Here is a 23296-nt window from a genome sequence, read left to right as displayed (position 1 = left end):
AAAGTCCATGAGACTCTAATCTCTGATGAACCACAACTAAAGTTAGAAATGGAGTTGTGGCTCAAAGCAGTAGAGCACTAGCCTTGAGTGCAAAAGCTCAAGGTCAGCACCCAGGCCCCAGAGTTCAAGCTTCACGACCAGCACAGAAAGTAATAATGAAAATAAAAAATATAAAACAGTTGAGGGGCTAGAGTTGCTAACTCATCAGCTGAACATCTGCCCAGCATGTGTGGTTCTAAGTTCAAAACTCAGTACTGTGGGTGGGAGGTGCAGAAGTAGGCATACTGGAAATATAAATATTCAAACCTAGGTAGATCCTATATCTTTAGGCCATCATTAATGAGTTGTTCAAGCTGGGCACACTCATCTTTATGACAGATGGAATTCAGCACCCACTTCCTGATAAGGGGCTCCTGTCCCAAGAACATTTTGCACTCATCTAACCACAGCCTCTGACCAGGCAAAAATCTCCTTCTCAAATGGGCCTCCCTGCCAGGCACTTGATGGCTCCCACTTGTCATCCAAGATACTCAGGAGGCTGAGATCTGGAGGATCATGGTTCAAGTCCAGCTGGAGGAAGAAAAGTTGGTAAGACTCATCTCCAGCAAACCACCAGAAAACCTGATGTTGGGCTGTGGCTCAAGTGGTAGAGTGCAAGCCTTGTACAAAATAGCTCAGGGACAGTCCCCGGGCCCTAAGTTCAAGTCCCATGACTGAGAAAAAAAGTAGGGTGGTGGTGATTTCCTAAAGAAGATAACCCATTTCAAATTCCTGGGACTCGCTCCTGTAATGGGCACTGACTGGGCTGGCCACAGGATTTACACGGGTCTCATATAAAACTTTATTTTTGATGCTAGTCCTGGGAATTGAACTCAGGGTCTGGGTGCTATCCCTGAGCTCTTTTTTTTCTCCCCTCAAGGCCAGCACTTTACCACTTTGGGCCACTGCTCCATGTATAGCTTTTTTTGGTGGTTCAGTGGGGATAAGGAGCCTCAAGGGCTTTCTTGTCAATACTGGCCTTGAACCATGATCCTCAGGTCTTGAGGATCTTGAGGAGATTCTCAGATCCTCAGCCTCTTGCATAGCTAGGATAACAGGTGTGAGCCATCAGCACCTAGCTCTGTATCCTCTTCCTTTAAGATAGTCTTTTGTGTGTGCTATTTGATCAGCACAAGGATATGATTTTTGTTTTTGTTTGTTGTTTCACAAGAATAAAATCAACTGTATTTGCCTGTCACATTCCTTTAGTTAAGTCAGCTGCCTCACTGCCAAGTTCTTCTATTCTCCAAGGGGCTGCTTTTTGCTAACTGATTTCCTCCCTCAATCCTAGAAAAAGAAAGAAAATGGAGTCTATTCATCTCTGGTCCAAGGCTTATTTGGCTATGTGTGATCAATGTAGGAATAGGGAGGAAATTTGCCACAGTGTGCCATGTGAGAGGGCTAAGTTTTTCTTGGTTTTCATAGTGCAGTAAGAGCTTTCCCTGCCTCTCCACACCTCATATCCTGCTTACACTTGACACTAGGGCTCAAAATTTATTCTACCTCATGCATGTGATCCTAGCCACTCAGAAGGCTGAGAGCTGAAGAGCACAATTCAAAGTCAGCCTGGACAAAAACGTCTTTGAGAACTTTGTCTCCAATGAACCACCAGGAAACTAGAAGTGGAACTGTGGCTCAAAGTGGTAGAGTGCTAGCCTTGAGTGAAAGAGCTAATGGACAGCATTGATGCCCTGAGTCAAAGTCCCACAACCAGCCTAAAAAAAACACAACAGAACTCTAGTCAAGATTTTTGGTTCGCTCACATTAGGGAAAAAATGGACAATAGCAACAATAATAAGGATCTAAACTGGGTGTCAGTGGCTCAAGCCTGTCATCCAAGCTCCCCAGGTGGCTAGGGTCTGAGTGTGCTTCAAAGCAAGATGGTGCAGGAAATTCTGCCCTTCTCTCTTATCTCCCAGGAACCAGCAAATAGGCCAAGATGTGGAGCTGTGGTTCAACTGGCAAAGCACCAGCCTTGAGGGAAAAAGCTAAGGGAGAATGACGAGCCTTTGGCTTCAAACCCCAGTTCTGGCATCTGTGTGCACACACACACACAAACACACACATGCCACAAACACACACACACACAATTCTGGGATCTACAAGCAATTTGTTTGATGGGCAGGTGTGGGACAGGAGGGGCCAAACAGTGAGACAGAAAGGAAGAAAGGGGTCTGGGTATGTGGCTTAGTGGTAGAGTGCTTGCCTAGCATGCATGAAGCCTTGGGTTTGATTCCTCAGTAGCACTTACACAGAAAAAGGCAGAAGTAGCACTGTGGCTAAAGTGGTAGAGAGCTAGCCTTGAGCAAAATAAGCTCAGGGACAGTGCCCGAGAGTTCAAGCCCCATGACTGGGGAAAAATAATTAATTAACAATTAAATTATGGGCATAAAGTCCTTTTTGGAGAAATGTAGCCACTGAGTAGATTAGTGAAATTGAGATGTGGTAAGCTTACAGCCACTATAGCAGATATTCATTCATGGACTTACTTCACTTAATAAAGGAACAATGTCAGTTGGGGAGAAATGAGACAAGATAACTTGTGGCTGGGAATATGGCCTAGTGATTGAGTGCTGTCGTTGTATACATGAAGACCTGGGATTGATTCCTCAGCACCACATATATAGAAAAAGCCAGAAGTGGCACTGTGGCTCAAGCAGTAGAGGGCTAGCTGAGCAAAAACAAGCCAGGTACAGTGGCCAGGCCCTGAGTTCAAGCCCCTAGCCTGGCAAAACAAAAAACAAAACAAAACAAACAAACAAAAAGATAACTTGACAAAGAAGTGCCATCTTTGCTTCAAAGAGAGTCAACAGAATGCATTCCTTCATTCCAGAGGGATGCATTTCTCATCCCCTCAACCCCCAGTAATTAATATTTGTCTGACAGAATGCATGCCTTCCTGAAGGGAGGGAGGGGAACCTGGGCCCCTGCCTTCCTTATCTCAGTTCTAAGGGTCTGTTTCATGGCAGGCTGCATAATGCCCTTACCTGGAAATCACTGCCCCCCCCCAAATTGTCTCTATCTCTGAGAGAGAGAGAGAGAGAGAGAGAGAGAGAGAGAGAGACAACAATTCTTCAGTTGGAGGAAGGATAGATAGTAACTAGGCATCACAGGAGGGGTAGAGTTGCAGAGCCTGGGGCTCAGACATGCCAAGCACCCCATTCCATTAAAAACAAAAATGAGGGGTGGGGGATTAACTCAGCAGAAAGGTGCCTGCCTGGAAAGTGCAAGCCCCAGAGTTCTATCTTCAGCTCTAGAAAAAGAACAAAACAAATAAAGAAACAAAAACGACAACAAAAAATATACTGATATATATATGTATATATATATGTATATATATATATATGCACAAGGGAAGTTCACCCATTCATTTGGCAAAAGAATAAAGTTATAGCAGGGGGAGGATGGCAATCGCCTTCTATGAAGTGAATTCTCCTAGTTGACATGCTTGCTGGCCAGCTCTGAGCTCCTGAGACAGAGTGTGGAAAGAAATCTCCAGACTCCACATCCCCATGGCTCGCAAGGCACAACATAGGTCGGAACCCACAGCCAGCCCCCACCTGGAACACCCAGAATGACACCAGCACCACTAGACACCTAGGCTTAGGTCTATCTTCTGCCTTCCTGCCTTCCCGCCTTCCCGCCTGCCTGATTGCCTGCCTGCCTGCCTGTTTCTATAAAGCCTATAAAGATGTGACTTTAACTTGGGTGCTAAGCTATATAACCATGGGGCTTAAAGGATTTTCTGAAATGTGCTGAGCTGTCCCACTGCCTGTCTAGGCCCTGCCTGAAGCTAACATGGGAGAGCAATGGCCTTGCCTCCCAAGGTGGTCCCTGCCAAAGCTATGTACTTCTGTACCTAATGTTATTCCCAAGTCTTTTATTCTGTTACATGTGGCAAATACAACTGTCGAATCCCTCATCTTGGGAGTTCCAACTCCCTCCCCTGGGATTGTGGTAGTTATTTTCTGACTGCTCCAGGGCCTCTGGGTATACAATGTGTTTATAACTGAAAAGAACCCTCCATTGTGCCCCAAGTCTGTGGAATAACAGACTGACAGTCCCCCTCTAGGCCTGAGGAGATACTAGATTAATAGCATGTATGCAGCTGGAGACCCCACTGGCAGTCACAGTATAGAATCCAGATTCCCATCCTGGCCCATTCTAACTATGGCTTCTGAAAAGCCATAGTTTCGACCCACATGGATCCTGGGTAGCAGATTTGCTTACCCTAGCATCAAACTTTACATTTGTCCTCATCAGTATTCTCTTTACTTGGTGGCTACCCATGATGGAAGTTCTGAAGCATTCCTTTAGGATAACAGTAATCCATTTCCAGCAATCTTTTGTATGCACTAATCTGGAAAGACATCTGGTGGCACCATCTATAGCCATCAGTTCCCCCTTCTTGCCTGTGAGAATAGCAAGGGGCATGCAGCACCAACTCAATTCTGCCTAAGGTCAGTAGGCTGGGTCTCCCGGCTAATCCTGGCCCCAAAAGGACACCAAGCTGCTCTCATCTACAGATCAAGCTGGATCCTGGAAGCATGACTTCCTTTTGAAGGTTTCACAGACCTTTCCTTCATCTGTTCAAATCACCAGTTCACACTAAATAGAACTCCAATTTCACTTAGAACATCTAATGGGAGAGCTATAGGAACATGTTTTCAAGCTCTTCTTTTACTCCCATACCTGGTAGTTTCATGGCTTGTTACTGAGCATTTCTGTATACTGAAAACTAGAAGTTCCACACTTGGCCTTAAATGTTGTTTCTTTTGGAAAAAGTCTCATATCTATACTCTGCCCCAGGTCAATCAGCACCAAGACAGCAACTAAATCATCATCATTATGTTCCAAAAATCTAGATTAAACAAAAACAAGGACCAAGATGCATTAGTACAAACTGAAAAAGCTACTAGAGAAGTGTGAAAGAGGCCTGTCTCATTGCACTTGCCTGTTTCCCTGGATGAAATTTTCTGGCTTAAAGTCTTCATGAATGATCTCACCGCTGTGAACTTGCTCAGTCATGTGGAGCATTTCATAGTAAAACAGATGACAAGACACTGGGACCTCACGTTTTCAGGGGTATTTTTATAGAGAACAATGGCATTCTAGAAACAATGAAAATGGTATCCTGAGTTGGGATAAGTGGGCAGAAGAGAATTTGATAAACATGGATTCCATGGTTGGCTTCAGTCTCTCTAGCTGGGTCCCAAGCTAGAATTCCCAGGGGTTGGAAGGCTTCTGGACCTGCAATACAGATCAGATAATGGTATTCATATCGCATCTCACATTGTGGAAAGAATATCAAGAAAACAATGTCCATCCATCCCAATGAAGGACATGGTGTAGAAAATGAAGACAAACTATGAACTGTTTTGCAACATGAGGCTTACTACTACAAGATTATTTTAGTGGCAAGGCAATTCTGAGACTTCCCAGGATAGCTCTTATGTAATTGTTCACTTCAGATCTCAATGAAAACACAGTTTAAAGGGAAAAAAGGCAAATACCTTTTGCTATGAAATTTAATTCTATATCGCTGAAATAATAACCTACTCAGATCATTTACCTTTAAAACATATTTCTGCTGATTTTTAGCCCCATTCTCATCTCCAAGGGTAGCTTTATAGCTATGGGCAAAAGCTCTTTCTCCAAGAAGATAATTGATGTGACTAGCAAAGAACCTTGGAAGACAGGTGTTAAAATGACAAAAATGTTTGAATTATTAATGACTATAGCACAATGAATAATCTGTAAAATTTTTCTTGGTGTTCAAGTGCTCTAATAAACAAAAGTAGATATAATACATTGGGAAAGGTCTAGACGAAAAGTGAAAAAAAAATCCTGGCACCAAAGAGGCCTCTTAGCAAATTTCTGGCACAGAGGTGCAAGTGCAGCTCTGATGTCTCAGAACACTGAGCTGTGTGGCCATGGGCATGTGTCTCCTTCTCAGCAAGGTTTTCACATTTTACAAAGGGTACCACTGTTGGGGGAGGAGAGAAAGTGGGAGAAAAATGAGCGTGGGGGTGACAAGATTGACAACAATTTCCTCATTACCCTACGTATCTAACAGTAACCCCTCTGTACAGCACCTTGGCAATAAAATTAAATTAAAAAAATAAGAAAGGGTACCCATGCTTTCTGCATTGTATGACTCTTGAGATGTCAGTAACAACATGTAAAAAATCTGTTATAAAGAGTCAATAATGTTTTGGGACAATGTATATGTTTTTACAACAAAGGACAAAGTTCTGTGCAATCTACATCTAGTTGCCCTGTGGTTACCTTTTTTGGGGAAGGGCAGAGGGGAGTGCTGATCCTCGGGCTTTAATTCAGGGTCTGTGCACTGTCCTTGAGCTTTTTTGTTGCACAGAGATAGTTCTTTACCACTTGAGCCACAGTGCCACTTCTGACTTTTCTGGTAATTAATTGGAGATAAGAGTCTCCCTGGATTTGATGCCTGGGCTGGCTTTGAATCACAATTGTCAGATCTCAGCCTCCTGAGTAGCAAGGATTACAGACATGAGCCACTAGAGCCTGGAATGTTGACTCTTTACATAACTAGAACAGACTTGTCACAAATAAAAACCCACAGTATGTTAGTATTTACTAAATACCACACTTCCTTCTGGTTTAACTGGTTTCGCTATGTGTTCCAGGATATATTATTTTTACCATCTCATATACACATTAATTTTGCACAAGCAAATAAGACTTCAAAACTATATTCTCCATTTTAATTCTCATCCAATTGGAATTCAGTCTTGGGCTTGATGGCTGGAAGTCTATACTGGTGTTCAAAAGCATTTGGGTAAGAACTCACTGGTTTAGAAAGCCCAGATAAAAGTTTAAGAATCAAGTCATCATCCCATGGGTTTTCAACTATAAACTCTAAGAGAAATAGGAACAAATAACCAAACATGAATTTTTCTAACAAAACTTTACAGAAAGCAAGTTGAGACATTAAATAGTTTTCAAAAGCTTTGATCTTTTTTTTTTTTTTTTTTTTTTTTGGCCAGTCCTGGGCCTTGGACTCAGGGCCTGAGCACCATCCCTGGCTTCTTCCCGGTCAAGGCTAGCACTCTGCCACCTGAGCCACAGCACCCCTTCTGGCCGTTTTCCATATATGTGGTGCTGGGGAATCGAAACCAGAGCTTCATGTGTAGGAGGCAAGCGCTCTTGCCACTAGGCCATATTCTCAGCCCAAAAGCTTTGATCTTAATCGAGTATTAATTTGATATTAAAGTAGTTTCAAAAGTCAGGAATGATAGCTCAGCAGTTATTTGCTATTTTAAATTGACAAGTTTGGCAATATTCATTTGCTGACAAAGGGAATCAATTAGCTGCATCTTTCTCAATGTAGGGAGGTACTAGATCACACCTTTAATGATAATAATTGTGTGTCTAAAAGGACATTTGCATACTAGTTACTTCTAATGTGCTCAAACACACATATTCTTTAAATGTGTTTCCGCTTATACCCACATGCATGTGTGTGCCATACTAGTATGAAACCCAAAGCCTCTCACCTGTTAGACTAGAGCAATTGAGCTACACCCTAGCTCAAAATATTTGACAAAATATTTATGCCACTTAGGCACAACTTGCATATATGAGATGCACTTTGGGTCCACAGAAGAAAAACAATTTTTAAAGAGAAGAAAAAGAGCATTAGGAAAATTCTGAAAGTCTTACCCAATAGACGGTTGCCACTTGCTTAGTAATTATTCAGAACACTTCACATTTATTAATGAGATAGTGATCACTTGTTTTTTTCAACAATCCCATGAGGTAGATACTAGTACTACCTCTGATTCACAAAGGGAAAAGGGGTTAAAGAGAACTGAAACAATCTTTGTTAAGATCACAAGTGGCAGATCTAGGATTATAAGCCAGTTTAGAAACTAGCTAGTCTATCTGCAATCTGTGCTCTCAATCCCAAATGGAATGCTCTTTCTGGGTAAAAGGCCAGGGGGAGCTGATTCTTAATCTTGAGTCTCAGTTGACTTTTCTGTAAAATGAGAGGAAATAGTACTGTAGGCCCTTAAGCTCTAATTCCCTCTTTTAACGATAGTTACCTTGTTTTCATTTAAGATTAAAAGGGATTGACTTGCCCTTCAAGTGTAGTACCATTGAAATGAATTGCAGGCATTAGTTTTGTCTGAACATGATGTTCAAGTTCACATTCTGAGGTTTTTCACAGAACAACTCTTCCCATGCCACTGTCCTTATAGCATGACTATAATTGATAATTGGTGCATACTTACAGCATTGACATTTCCAAGGGAACTCCTCTGTATCCATGGGGCCTGGAGTGCAGGGCCAGAATGTAATGGGTACTCCATGAGGTCAAGGTCACTACCTGTATGTTGGCAAACCTCGAGGATCCCCAAAGGTTCATGGGTGAGTGCATCATCTATGGCAGGCTGTCTAAGGTGACATACAGATAGATGCTGAATACACAACGTACAGCAATATTTGTTCTGGCCTTTTAGCTTGAATTGGACTAGATATGTGACAAGTATAAGAGAAAAGAAAGATGATTGGAGGCCTATTTGATTTGATCACAAATTCTTACAAAACAGTTACCTTTTCATCCTAGGAATGCCATTTCAAAACTGCCTCAAAGACTGGGTTGAATAAATCATCTTAGACAATTACATAAAATTAGTATATGAATAAAAATTAAATCAAAGACATGTAATGTATTAAACAAGTAAGGTGATATGCTGGGGTTTGTTAGTAAAAAATTGGAAGGAATGAGTTAATTCCCTCAGACTGCATCTAAACAATGCTATTGTAATCAGGTCTAACTTCATTTTAATAATGCTTCCTTAGATAATATTGATAGAAAAATAAAATATTAACCATAATTCAACAATATCTTAATACATTCCTATAAACACACATGCACATGTGCATATGCACATGTGTATGCAGAAATACATGTATGCAAGTTTTTCCTCATTTATCAATTTCACATTTGTGGATTCACCCACATACTAACACAAATATATAATTGCAAGATGAATACTCATGCGATTTTGCATTTTTCATTTTTAGACTTACAGAGAGCAATGAAAAATATGAGTTAACCAACATATACATTCCCAACATCAGGTGGAAAAAAGGTAAGATTCTGCCTCACTGCTTCACTTTTGTACTGTCTTTTTTTGTGGTATAGGGTCATGCGTTTTTGTATTTCTTGTGCCTTTTTGTTGGTGAGTTCACCACTGAAATGTGTTCAATTTATTGTAGTGCTGAGGTGCAGTCTGATACTTCTAAGTGCAGGAAGGATGCAAAGTGCCTTAAAGAGAAAATATAAGAATCTGTTAACCCTCACTTGGGCAGGAGGATGTGAATTCAATACTAACAAATTGGTCACATGTATTATATAAGATGTCTTTAAAGAAAACATTGTGAACAGAGGCCCACAGAACTAAACTTGCTTTTCCCCAAAGAACAGTGGTACCCTACAGAGAACAGAGCTATGGAGAATATTGAGAACCACAGAGAAGAAAATTAACTGGATACCTCCACTGGCATATGCCCTTGCATCAATACTCACACACTCACAAATATACAAATGCATATGTTTACATGAGAAACTCTAATGGAGTTCAGAAGCTGTACAGAAGTTTTGACTAAGGAATCATGCTATATTTCCTACAATACTAATCTAGTATATTCATTTATATTTCTTTTCTTTTTAGGGGGTCAATACTATATTTACATTTCTTATTAAATATGAAGAAGTGGATTTAGTTGAAATGTGGACTATTACTAAATGCCATCACAAGCTTGCTACTAGAATTTTTTAATTAAAGTTTTTCCATTCATGAAAACTAAGCAGAGAAGACTCTTTCAAAATGTCAATATTGACTTCTGAGAATATTTGCCTCTCTGAACATATAAATAGATTAGCTGCCATCTAAGAATGGGAGTATCAAGGACAATAGATCCTTAGCCATGTGCATCAGGCTGGATTTTTATTCTATTTCTTTTAAGTTGATCTTTTTGCTGTTGTTGTAGTTTTCCTTTGGAGCCAGTCCAAAAGCTAGAACTTAGAGCCTGGGTGTCCCTGAGCATATTTGCTCAAGACTAACATTCTATCACTTGAGCCACAGCTCCAAATCTGGCTTTTTGGTGGTTAAATGGAGATAAGAGTCCCAAAGACTCTCTTGCCTGGGCTGGCTTCCAACTGTGATCCTCCTGTCTCAGCCTCTTGAGTATCTATGATTGTACATGTAAGCCACTGGCACTGGGCTTATTTTAAGTTCAACTATGGGCTAACATGATCTTGGAATTAAAAGCTTGCCTGGACTTAGGAAAACTCCAGGTAGCAGTACAGAACACCATGCTGTGCTATCTCTTGTTCACAAAATCCTCTCATGGAATAAATGGAAAGAAAACACATAGAAAAAGCCCAATTCACTAATTAAAAAATTAATGCAAAACTAACTCTGCCCTTCAGTTGAACATTATATCGTTGTTTTTGATTGTTTCTTTTAGTAACAGGCATTACAGGATAGCTTGATGGTGAGAACAAGGTCTCTGAAGTCAAAGAAATATGGGCTCAAATTCCAGTTCCATAAGCCATGACCCCTATGACTTTAAATCAACATTTTATTCCTCTGAGAAGTTATTTGCTCATTTGTAACAAAGAATAGTTCACACAACTCTAGTATTGTAAGGATTAACTGTGGGACACAGTATGTGAAAAGAAAATTTTTCCACTTTTACTTGAGTTAATAATGGTTTTAGAGATTCCTTATTTTTACAACAGTTCTACAAAATAATGCAGACTGAATCACCTATAGATATACGTTAATCTAGTAGCTTGGGAGTACAGTCTATGGGGTTCTTTAGGTATAGGATCATGTCATCTGTGAAGAGAGAAAGTTTACCTTCATCTTTTCCTATATGGATCCCCTTTATGTTTTTTCTTGCCCAATTGCTATGGCTAGGAATTTTAGTACTATGTGGAAGAAGGAGTAGAGAGAGCAGACATCCCTGTCTAGCTCATGATTTTAAAGGGAATGGCTTTAGTGTTTCACCATTAAGAATTATGCTTGCTGTTTGTCATAGACTGCCTTTATTATACTGAGGAGTGTTCCATGGAATCCCAATTTTTCCAGGGCTTTTATCATAAATGGGTGCTGGATTTTATAGAATGCCTTTTCTGCATCTAGAGATATAGCCATGCGATTCTTTACCTTGCTCCAGTTGATATGGTGGATTACATTAATTTACTGCGCATATTGAAGCAACATTGCATCCGTGGGATGAATGCAGTTTGATCATGATGTATGATTATTTTAAGCTGATCAAAACTTTGGCAATGTAGCAGGATATAAAATAAACCCTCAAAAATCACAGCATTTCTATGTGCTAATGAACCAAAGACTGAGGCTGAAATCAGGAAAGCAACTCCTTTTGCAATAGCCTCAAAAAACATAAAGTACTTAGGAATAACCTTAACCAAAGTAGTGAAAGACCTCTATGATAAGAACTTTAAAAACATGAAAAACAAAATTAAGACAGAACTAAGGAAATGGAAAAACCTCCCATGCTCCTGGATTGGGAGGATTAATATAGTCAAAATGCCCATATGCCAACAGCTATATACAAATTCAATGCCATACCCATTAATATCCCAAAACCATTTTTAATGAAATAGAGGAAGCAATCCAGAAATTCATATGGAACAATAAAAGACCCAGAAGAGCAAAAATATTCCTAAGCAGAAAGAACAGTGGTGGAGGAATTACAATACTGAACTTCAAACTGTATTATAAAGCTATAGTAAGAAAAGCACCTTGGTATTGGCACCAGAACAGGCCTGAAGACCAATGGAACAGAATTGAAGACCCACAAATGAACACACAGAATATGCTTACTTAATCATTGGTAAAGGAGCTAAAAAATAGGATGGAAGAAAGATAGCCTCTTTAACAAATGGTGCTGGCACAAGTGGTTCAACACCTGCAACAAACTAAAAGTAGATCCTTTTATATCACCCTGCACCAAAATCAATTCCAAATTGATCAAAGACCTCAAAATTAAAACAGATACCCTGAAAACACTAAAGGAAGGAGTAGGAGAAATACTTGGGCTCCTTGGCACAGGACAGAACTTCCTTAACAAAGAACCAGAAACGCTACAAATCAAAGAAAGGATGGACAAATGTGACTGCATCAAACTGCAGAGCATCTGCAGGACAAAGGACATAGCTTGCAAGATAAAAAGAAAGCCCACAGACTGGGAAAAGATCTTTACCGGCCATACAACAGACAAATACCTCATATCTAAAATATATGCACAACTAAATTATTTAAATTCCTCCAAAACAGTACAAGAAATGTATCCAAGGCCTAACATATGAAACTGTAACCTCTCTGTACATCACTTTGTCAATAAATAAGGGAAAAAAAACCCTCAAAGAACCAACAGCACCCTCAACAAGTGGGCTAAAGTCTTAAAAAGAGACTTCTCTGATGTGGAAATGAGAATTGCCAAGAGACACATGAAAAAGTGCTCTACCTCACTGGCCATAAAAGAAATGAAAATCAAAACAACATAGAGATTGTACCTCACCCCAGTAAGAATGTCCCCTATCAAGAAAACTAACAATAACAAATGTTGGAGGGGATGTGGCCAAAAGGGAACCTTACTTTATTGTTGGTGGGAATGTAAATTTGTTCAGCCACTCTGGAAAGTGGTATTGGGATTCCTCAGAAGGCTAAACATAGAGCTCCTCTTTGACCCAGAAGCTTCACTATTGGGCATCTACCTAATAGACCACAAACAAGAACACACTAAAGCCACCAGCACAACAATGTTCATAGCAGCATAATGTGTATACTGGTATTAGAAGTAGGTAATTGAAAGGGAATACCAAAATTGAGAGACACAGGGTAAAAAAAGACAAACAACTACAAAAGCAATACTTGCAAAACTGTTTGGTGTAAGTGAACTGAACACCTCGGGGGGGGGAAAGGGGGAGGGGGGATATGAGGGAAAAGGTAACAAACAGTACAAGAAATGTATCCAATGCCTAACGTATGAAACTGTAACCTCTCTGTACATCAGTTTTATAATAAAAACTCAAAAAAAAAAAAAAACCAAAGTAACTTTCTTCCTATCTGACATGTCTGTGACTGTAAAGGTGTGTGTGTGTGTGTGTGTGTGTGTGTGTGTGTGTGTGTGTAAATTAGAACTTGCTGTTTTCAAAAGAAAACAATACAGGAAGGATGGAAATCCAAATGATAGGATAAAGTGATTAAAAAGAAGTGTTTGCATATGTGAAATTTCATATTGGAAGCTTACCATGTCTTCTAAGGATGAGAAAATTGTGAGCTTAAAGAAAATCTAATTGAACCACAAACAAAATCATAGTAAAGCCACCAGCACAACAATGTTCATTGCAGCGCAATTTGTCATAGCGAGAATCTGGAACCAACCCAGATGCCCCTCAGTAGACGAATGGATCAGGAAAATGTGGTACATATACACAATGGAATTTTATGCCTCTATCAGAAAGAATGACATTGCCCCACTTGTAAGGAAATGGAAGGACTTGGAAAAAATTATACTAAGTGAAGTGAGACAGACCCAAAGAAACATGGACTCTATGGTCTCCCTTATTGGGAATAATTAGCACAGGTTTAGGTAAGTCACAGTAGAGGATCACAAGAGCCCAATAGCTATACCCTTACGATCACATATGATGATGCTAAGTGAAATGAACTCCATGTTATGGAAATGATTGTTATATCACAGTTGTAACTACTTTCAACGTCCTATGTGTATCTGTAGCTTCTATTATTGATGATGTTCTTGTATCACCTTCCAGTGGTTGTACCTACACTATCTCTGTAATCTTATCTGAGTATATTGGAAACAGTGTATACTGGTATTACAACTAGGAAATTGAAAGGGAATGCCAAAATTGAGAGATACAGGGTAAAAAAAGGGAAACAACTACAAAAGCAATACATGCAAAAATGTTTGGTGTAAGTGAACTGAACACCTCAGGGGGGGAAAGGGTTGGGGGGAGGGGGAAGGGGGGTATGAGGGACAAGGTAACAAACAGTGCAAGAAATGTATCCAATGCCTAACATATGAAACTGTAACCTCTCTGTGCATCAGTTTGATAATAAAAACTTAAAAAAAAGAAAATCTAATTGAACATACACATATGGAGTACTTAATCTGAACACAAGAAAGAAGATATGTTGATAAAGTTTTTGTGAAAAGTTCACAACAGTACTACAAAAAGGAAATAATACCATTTGTGCGTTCAGTTCTGCTGATGGGAGGTATAGGAGGCCAGGGAAGAGGAAACAGAGAGCATTCATTTACTGTGCATCTAGCTTTCCCTCAGTGATTTAAAATCCTGAGAACAAAACAGGACATGGAAATAAGATGAGGTGTTACTTACGGCTTGTCTTCATATTTGGAAGCATCACTGTTACTGCGATCTGTTCCCAAAGTGTAGAGAGGGAAAAACCCAACAATCATCACATCTCCATCCATGTGTGTTCGCTGCTTCATGGTGGAAAAGCAGTTAGTACTGGCTAAGGAATTGACAGAGAGGGGAAACTGGAGAAAAATGAGTATGAAAATCAAAGGGCACATTCCTGAAGCATCTGCCAAGCTGAAATTCTGGCTGGAAGTGAGATCCACAGTGTCCAGTATGTACAGTCATATATCTTTGTACAGGTGCACAAGTGAGTTTTTAGTGTCAGAGAGATACACTGTTGTCCATCTTTCCTTGTATCCTCTTGTGAATCCCCAGCGACAATGTGTAAAACCCATCCCTGAGGCTCTGCATCTGAGGCCTTGCATCCAGGAGAAAAATATTATTTGGAAAACGTGTTTGCCATTCTCCTTCTTCATCGCAGGTTCTGTGATTTCTGTCACATCACAGACAGTGAGGCCCTGGGGACGAAGTTATTTTTGATGTACTTGGTTCCACATCTGTGTCCAAAAATTTTTGCATGAAAGCTATTTGGGATGAAGCAAATGGATTGCATCAGAGGATTCATGGAAATGGCCAGAAAAAAAAAACTGTTAGTGAACTATCAACCAAAGTTCTTAGTACATTGTATCCACAGGATCAGTTCATACACCCAATGTCCATTACAGCCACCAGATATTACTGGTGGATTCAAGCAGGTTTCAATAAGAATTCCATGTGCACAGCCTACCACAAACACACCCATTTACTAATTCCCAAGGAAGCAGTGAAGCCCCCAAAACCAGCAATTTCATTCAAAAATTCAAGGTCCATGCCAAAATTGAGGTGCACATTTCCATTCTGCACTTTGATCTTCTAACAGGTCAAGTGTACTGAACTTTCTAACATAGATCAAGTTATTCCCCTGATATACTTCTCTGAAAACATGTAGTGATGGAAGAAATTACTCTTTAGCATAAGGCTTAATCAATATTGAAAGCTAGTCTATGTTTTCTGCTTGTTAAAATCTATTAGGCCAAAATTCCATGCAGACTTTAGTGACCCTGGAGAAGACAGCTACCTCAGGGCAGTGAACACACTCTAAATGCCTGCAGTGTTAGGTGTGTATTATGGTACACTTGTCTATTGTCATGCATTGGCTATCACACAATACTTATCACAGTGTATAGGAAGGACTTGAAGTATAAGAAATTTAAAAATGAAGGAGAAAAAAAAACCCTTTCTGATGAGGTTGATAGTGGTCTATTATACCTGCCTATTCATTTTATTATATAGCATTTTATCACTGAATTTATAGATTCTTGGTAGCATATATATAGAGATAGGTCTTCTTGAGATGTGAACATGTATGCATGCAATGAGCCTGAGCCTCACAATGTAATAGTTGTGAATAATATCAAAAATATGTATCTTGTGGAACAGACATACAGATTTCTCTAATGTGTCCATGAAATTAAATTACTGTGATTTGTGTGTAAGTGCTCTTTTTCTTCATTCTTAGCAGTGTTTGTTATTAGTCTTCTTGAAGTTAGATACTGTCACTGAAGTTAGATAAAATTCAGTGTCATTTGGCATAGCATTTTCTTTCTGCCAAAGATGTTTAGTATATTTTTGTATAATTTTTAGAAATCTTTGTATACTTTTGTGAGCCATGTATACTTCTCGTTTTCTTTCTATTTCTGGGAGTTTATTTTGATAAATATTATTTTGTATAATTATTTTGTAGATGCGCATAGGCATTGCACCTAGCTTTTTTTTTTTAACCAAACTCTTTATTTCCAACTTTCTTCAAAGTTAGAGTGAGATCACAGTGCCTGTCAGCTTCACAAAATGATCATTCCCTCTTCAGTAAGGGAGATAAACAATCACTATTGGTAGAAGTGATGACAAAAATTATTACTGCCCTTGGCTTCACAGCTTGTATCACAATTTAAGAAGCATTTCTTTTCATTTTGAAAAGCATGATACTTTTCAGAGACGTTTGTAGGTGTATGTTCCATGGACTAAAGATAGATCTTACATGGATTTAATTTTTTGTTTTATTTACTTATATTTTTGTACTGGTCTAGGGATTGAAATCAGGGCCTGGGCATGGTCCCTGAGTGTTTTAAAAAAACTTATTAATTAATTAAATTTTGTTGACAAGGTGTTGTGCAAAAGGGATACAGTTACATAATAGGTCAGTGTTTACATTTCTTGTGATATCTTACACCCTTGTTTTTCTTTCCCTTCCCTAGATCAGGTAGACACATATACATATATATATATAATACCCAGTGTATCAAAAACATATACAGAAGCCACGTGGCATACACCAAAGGAAATTCACCTAGAACTTTAAATATAACGTCTAACAATAGAGTTTGCCTTTCCTTGTCTTATATGATCATACATACATAGCTTTTTAGCTATTGTGATCCACTGAGAGGTCTATTATAGATATTTTTATGTTTAGTAGTTGTTTGGTTTTAGTTACATAATGTAAGGTCGCTGACCCAAACCTGTAGGAAATACAGCCTGACAAGAAGTTTTTTGTTTCGCAGACATGGTCTCTACTGTCTCCCCCTCCTTCTACATGCCCCTTTGTTTTCTGTGTTCTAGGGTTGTCTTAATCAACATTATTTGCTCAAGTTCTGACCATTTCCCTGTGAATACCAATATTTCATCATTTCTAATCGCTATGTAGTATTCCATTGTATATAGGTACCACATTTTTTGGATCCACTTGTATGTAGAGGGGCATCTGGGTTGTTCCCATGTATTGGCTATTATGAATTGTGCAGTAATGAACATGGACGTACAGATGTCTTTTTGACATTCTGAGACCTGTTGTTCAGGATGGATGCCTAGGAGTGGTATGGCTAGGTCATAGGGTAGGTCTATGTTGAGCTTTTTGAGGAACCCCCATACTGTTCTCCAAAGTTGTACTAATTTGCACTCCCACCAACAATGGAGAAGGGTTCCTCTTTCCCCACATCCCCGCCAGCATTTGTTGTTGCCTGAATTCAGAGTATAGGTCATTCTAACTGGAGTAAGGTGGTATCTCAGGGTTGTTTTTATTTGCGTTTCCTTTACTGCCAGGGATGTTGAACATTTCCTCATAAGTTTCTTTGCCTTTTTTATCTCTTCTCTTGTGAAGTCTCTCTTTAGCTCCTTTGCCTTTTTCATAATTGGTTTACTGGGCTTGGAGGGGGTTAGTTTTTTGAGTTCTCTGTAGATGATGGATATTAGGCCTTTGTCTTTTGCTGTGCTGGTAAAGATCCTTTCCCATATTGTTGGCTGTCTTTGTAGGTTGGTGGGCATGTCTTTAGCTGTGCAGAAACTTTTTATTTTGTAGTAGTCCCATTTGTCGAGACTCTTCCCTATCTGTTGTGCCCTGGGACTCTATTCGGGAAGTTCTGTCCTGTGCCTATAAGTTCTAGTGTCTTTCCTATTCTGTCCAGTAGTTTCAACTATTCAGGTCTGATGTTGAGGTCCTTGATCCATTTTCAGTTGATCTTGGTCCATTGTAATAGGCTAGGGTCTACTTTGAGTTTTCTACATATGGGTTTTCAGTTTTCCCAGCACCAGTAGTTGAAGAGGCTATGTTTTTTCCATTGTATGTCTTTAGCTCCTTTGTTGAATATCAGATGACTGTAAGAGTGTGGCTTTATTTCTGGGTCTTCTATTCTATCCCATTGGTCTGTATTCATACCAAAACCAGGCTGTTTTTGTTATGATGGCTCTACAATAGATCTTGAAATCTGGTATTGTGCTACCTCCTGCACTGTTTTTTTTTTTTTTGCCTAGAATTGGTTTGTCTCTTCTAGGCCTTTTGCTGTTCCATATGAAGTTATGGGTTGCTTTCTCTATTTCAGTGAAGAATGTAGCTGGGATCTTGATGGGGATTGCATTGAATTTGTATAACAATTTGGGCAATATGGCCATTTTCACTATATTGTTTCTGCCTACCCATGATCATGGGAGGTCTTTCCATCTCCTTGTGTCCTCTTTGATTTCCCTTTTTAGATTTTTATAGTTCTCATTAAATACGTCATTCACGTCTTTAGTTAGGTTGACCCTAGGTAATTTATTATTTTTTAGCTATTGTAAATGGTATGATTTTTCATAATATCCTTTCCTACTTCTACATTGCTGGTGTACAGAAAAGCTGCTGACTTTTGTGGATTGATTTTGTATCTTGCTACTTTGCCAAAATGGTTTATTAGGTGTAGGAGTTTGGGGACTGAGTATTTGGGGTTCTTCAGATATAAGATCATGTCATCTGGAAATAGGGATAGGTTGATTTCTTCTTTGCCAATGTGGATCCCGTTGATGCCCTCCTCTTGCCTTATTGCTATGGCTAGGGATTCCAGTACTATGTTGAAAAGAACTGGGGAGAGTGGGTATCCTTTTCTTGTTCCTGAGTTTAGGGGTAGTGGTTTTATTTTCTCTCCATTTAATATGATATTAACAGTTGGTCTGTTTTATATGGCTTTTATTGTTTTGAGGAATGTTCCATCGATTCCTGTTCTCCCCAGAGCTTTTAACAAGTATGGATGTTGTATTTTGTCAAAGGCTTTTTGGGCATCGACTGAGATAACAACGTGATTCTTGGTTTTAGCTCTGTTTATGTGGTTAATTACATTAATTGATTTACGAATGTTGAATCATCCTTGTTTCTGTGGGATGAAGCCTACTTGGTCATGATGTATAATTTTCTTGATCAGTTTCTTGATCCTGTTAGCTAATATTTTATTGAGCAGCTTTGTGTCTGTGTTATTTGTGATATTGGTCTGTAGTTCTCTTTTTTTGTTGGGTCTTTGCCTGGTTTGGGGATGAGTATAATATTGGCTTCATAGGATGAGTTTGGGATTTCTCCATCTGTTTCTATTTCGCGGAAAAGTTTGAAGAGTATTGGTATTAGCACCTTACTAAAGGTTTTATAGAATTCATTGGTGAATCCATCTGGGCCTGGGCTTTTCTTTGTTGGGGGGCTCTTGATTACCCCCTATATCTCGCTGTAAGTTATTGGTTTATTTAGTTGATTTATTTCTTCTTGATTCAGTTTGGGCAGTTTATACTTTTCTAAGAATTGATCCATTTCTGTAAAAGTATTGTTTTTTAATGAGTAGAGGTTCTGGAAAAAGTTCCTTATGATTGTTGAATATCGTGTATATTTGTTGTAATTTTTCCGGTGGAGTCCCTGATTTTATGGATGAGAGTCTCTCTTCTTTCTTTTTGTAAGTCTTGAGAGAAGTCTTTCAATTATATTTATTTTCTCAAAGAACCAGCTTACAGTTTTATTTATTTGTTGAATGGTCTTTCTATTTTCAATCAGATTTATCTTTTCTTTAATCTTTGTGATCTCTCTCCTCCTAGTCATTTTAGATTCGATTATTTCTTGTTTCTCCAGAACTTCATCCTGAAGTTATTTACCTGCCCTGCTTCCATTCTTTTAATGTGAGTGCTGAGGGCAATGATCTTGCCTCTCAGCACTGCCTTCGCTGCATCCCATATTTTCATTGTCGTTGTGGCTTATGTATTCATTAATTTCATCCTCAGTTTGGTCTGTGATCCAAGTGTTAGATAGCAGTGAGGGGTTTAGTCTCCAAGTATTTGTATAGCCTCAGTGGTATCCTTTGTTACTGAGGGTTACCTTGATTCCACTGTGATCAGATATAATACATGGGATGATGTCAATACTCTTGTGTTTGCTGAGGTTCTTTGTGTGGGCTATAACATGATCTATTTTGGAGTATGTTCCATGGGCTGCTGAGAAGAATGTGTATTGGGACTCTGTAGGGTGAAAGACTTTGTATAGATCTATCAGATCCATTTGTGATATGGTGTTACTTAGGTCTTCAGTTCCCTTGCTAATCCTCTGGGTGTTGGATCTGTCTCTTGGAAAGAGTGAAGTATTAAAGTCTCCCACTATGATTGTGTTTGGGTCTATCTTGTTCTGTAGTTCTGTGAGAATTTGTTTGACAAATTTCGGGCCTCTTTTGTTCGGTGAGTGTAAATTTATCACAGTGATGTCTTGATTCTGGATTTTTCCATGTATTCAAATGTAGTGTCCTTCTTTATCTTTTTGAGTTGATTTTAATGAGAATTCCAGCTTGTCTGAAATCAGGATAGCTACTTTGGCCATTTTGGTAGGTGCATATGCTTGGAAGATCTTGCTCCATCCTTTAATTCATAGCCTGTTTTTTGTCCATTGCTGTAAGATGGGTCTCTTGAAGACAACAGATAGCAACTTTTGGTTTACTGATCCACTCTGTCAGTCTGCTCCTCTTTATTGGAGAGTTTATACCATTTATATTCAAAGAGGTCATGGATGAATGTGTTTCTTTCTCTTCCATTTTCCTGTTAGGCTCTTTTCCTCTCCCTTTTTTCTTGTCTTTAGTGAGCTGCTTTTCCTTCTGGGCTCTGACTATTGTAGTCTCTATCTGTTTCTGTCTGGGGGTCCTGTACGTTTTCTGTTGGGTTGGGTTCCCCTCTTAGAATGTGCTGTAAGGCTGTTTGTTTATTCACATACTCCTTTAGATCCTCTTTATTATAGAAAGATCTGGTTTTTCCCTTGAAGCTAAGTTCTAATTTTGCTAGATATCTCATTCTGTGTTGGCAATTGTTGGCCTGGAAGACTTGGATTGTGTTCTTCCAGGCTCTTCATGCATTGTAGGTTTGTGTGGAGAGGTCTTCCATCATTCTGATCTTTTTTCCATTCTAATATAGCTCTTTCTTCGTTTTGGCTGCATTCAAAATTTTCTCTTTATTCTTGAGATCTGAGGTCTTTATAATTATGTGCCTATTCAAGGATTTCCTAGGGTATGGTCTGCCAGGCGTCCTATAGGCTTCCGTTATTTGGGTGAAGTCCCTTGTGAGATTGGGGAAGTTTTCTACAATAACTCTATTGAATTGATGTTGTATCACTCGGCTCTGGTACTCCTCTCCTTCATCTATCCCAATTATAAGTAGATAATAACCCTTGTCCTTGTCCACTAGCTCCTGGATTAGTCTGCCCTGGAGTTTGACAGTTTCTTGGAATGTGGTAATCTCTGGTCCTTCTCAGCTGCATCGTCATCCAAAAGAGAGATTTGGGATTCAATATGATCTATCTTTGTGATGTGGCTTCGAGTGTCGTGCTCATCGATGCCAATAAGCTATGTATGGTTGCCAGATCAGCTCACATTGTGGTGATTTCTTCTTTTAATAAGTTGTGTTTTGAATCCATTTTTTCATGCATTTCCTTTCTCAGGATGTTAAGGTATTCATTAACAGTGGAGTAGACTGTATTCATTTTTGCTTCCAGTTCATTCTTGGATTCCTGAAGGTCCTTCAAGACTTCCATTCTAAGCTCCTGTATCTGTTTTCTGAATTCGGTCCTGAGGCTTTTGATCATTTCTTCTACCTTAGTCTCATTTTTTTTTATTCTCCATCTCCTCCTCGGTCGTACTACTTTTTGGAGCTGAAGAATTGGCTTGACCTTTCATGAAATTTGTAATATTTCTTTGTGATTTACACATCTGGAGATCTGCACCTGTAGGTGGCAACCTTGACTTGGTTTTGTGCTGGTTCCTGCAGGTCTGTCCATGGGGATTTGTGTCCTGGCTCTGGGTTTGAGTTTGGCTGTTGAACCTTACTGCCCAATGAGTGAGCATGACCATCTCCGTTGTTGCTGAGGTGGTCACCATCACTGCACTTGGGGGCGGGTAAGTTCTGTATCTTTCTCTGCAGGACGGTGCTCTGCCACTGTGTTATGCTGACCCTTGTGTGCCCCTTTTGGGGGTTTGCAGGTCGCTGATTCAGTATGGTGTGGAGGCTTTTCTCTTCTTTGATTCTTTTCCCACTAGTTGCTGTGGGTCAAGAGAGATCACCTCTCAGATTGAGACTTGCCACTGAGGGGCGGTTCGCCCACCTGTGCGGCATGTTACTGTCAGAGCAGGTGTTATTGTTGAGGGGTGTCCTGCCCACCTGTATGGAGTGTACCTATCAGAGCGGGCGCTGTTGCTCAGGGGGCAGTTTGCCCACTTGTGCACTCCTGCAGGGGTTTGGGCAGGAGATCCTCCTGCTGGAGGGCAGCACGCTGACCCAGGCTGTGGCCCTCTGGGGTCATGTCCGTATGCACTCTAGTGCTTCTTTTGGGGGTGTACTGCCCCAAGTTGTTGGAGGGTGCTTGTTCCCTCTTGCGAATCTACTGTGGGGGCGGTATGCATGGCCCCCAGCAGGTTCCAGTATCTGGACTTGGGTCGGTGCCCACGAACTCTGTGCCTCCGCTGTGAGGGTGGGTGTGTGCTCAGGCCCAGGTGTCCCTGCTGGGTTGATATTGCACACCATCAAGCCTGTGACTGTTATTCAAGAAGTCCGCATGGACCAGGGTGCCTCAGATGGCATTCAAATGCCTACCAGTCCCCAGGTCCCTGCTGGGGGAGCTGGTGCCGGCAGATTCAGGCTCCCCAGCTGGGGCTTTGGGGGATGCTGGTCGAAGTTGTTTCCCAATTACTTTGTTGGGTGCTGCTCTGCCTCTGCTAGCTCCTGTGTCCTTCCAGGAGATGTAGGGTACCAGAGCCGCCAGATATGGGGCTGTTTTGTTCCCTCGGGGTAGGGAGGGGGAGGGAGGGAGCTCTAGCTTCTTTGTCCCCTTGTCATGAGCTAACAAGAGGTTTTGGGTCTCTGCTAGATCTCATCTCCCATTGAGGGGGGGCAATGGGGAACTTACTGGTCCTGGATTGTGTGTGTGTCCCATGCTGCTGTGGGTTTTTTGGGGCTGGGGTGCTGAAGTGTGACAATAGT

At 40.1% G+C, this 23296-nt stretch overlaps 1 pseudogene; it reads right to left on the bottom strand.

The window, feature by feature from the left end:
- Positions 1-4719: 4719 nt before the first annotated feature.
- Positions 4720-22619, bottom strand: LOC125367041 (annotated as a pseudogene).
- Positions 22620-23296: the final 677 nt, after the last annotated feature.

Source organism: Perognathus longimembris, chromosome 18 (assembly GCF_023159225.1).
Source record: "Perognathus longimembris pacificus isolate PPM17 chromosome 18, ASM2315922v1, whole genome shotgun sequence".
In the NCBI taxonomy this organism is placed as follows: Eukaryota; Metazoa; Chordata; class Mammalia; order Rodentia; family Heteromyidae; genus Perognathus; species Perognathus longimembris.
This window is presented reverse-complemented; position numbering and strand designations above follow the sequence as displayed.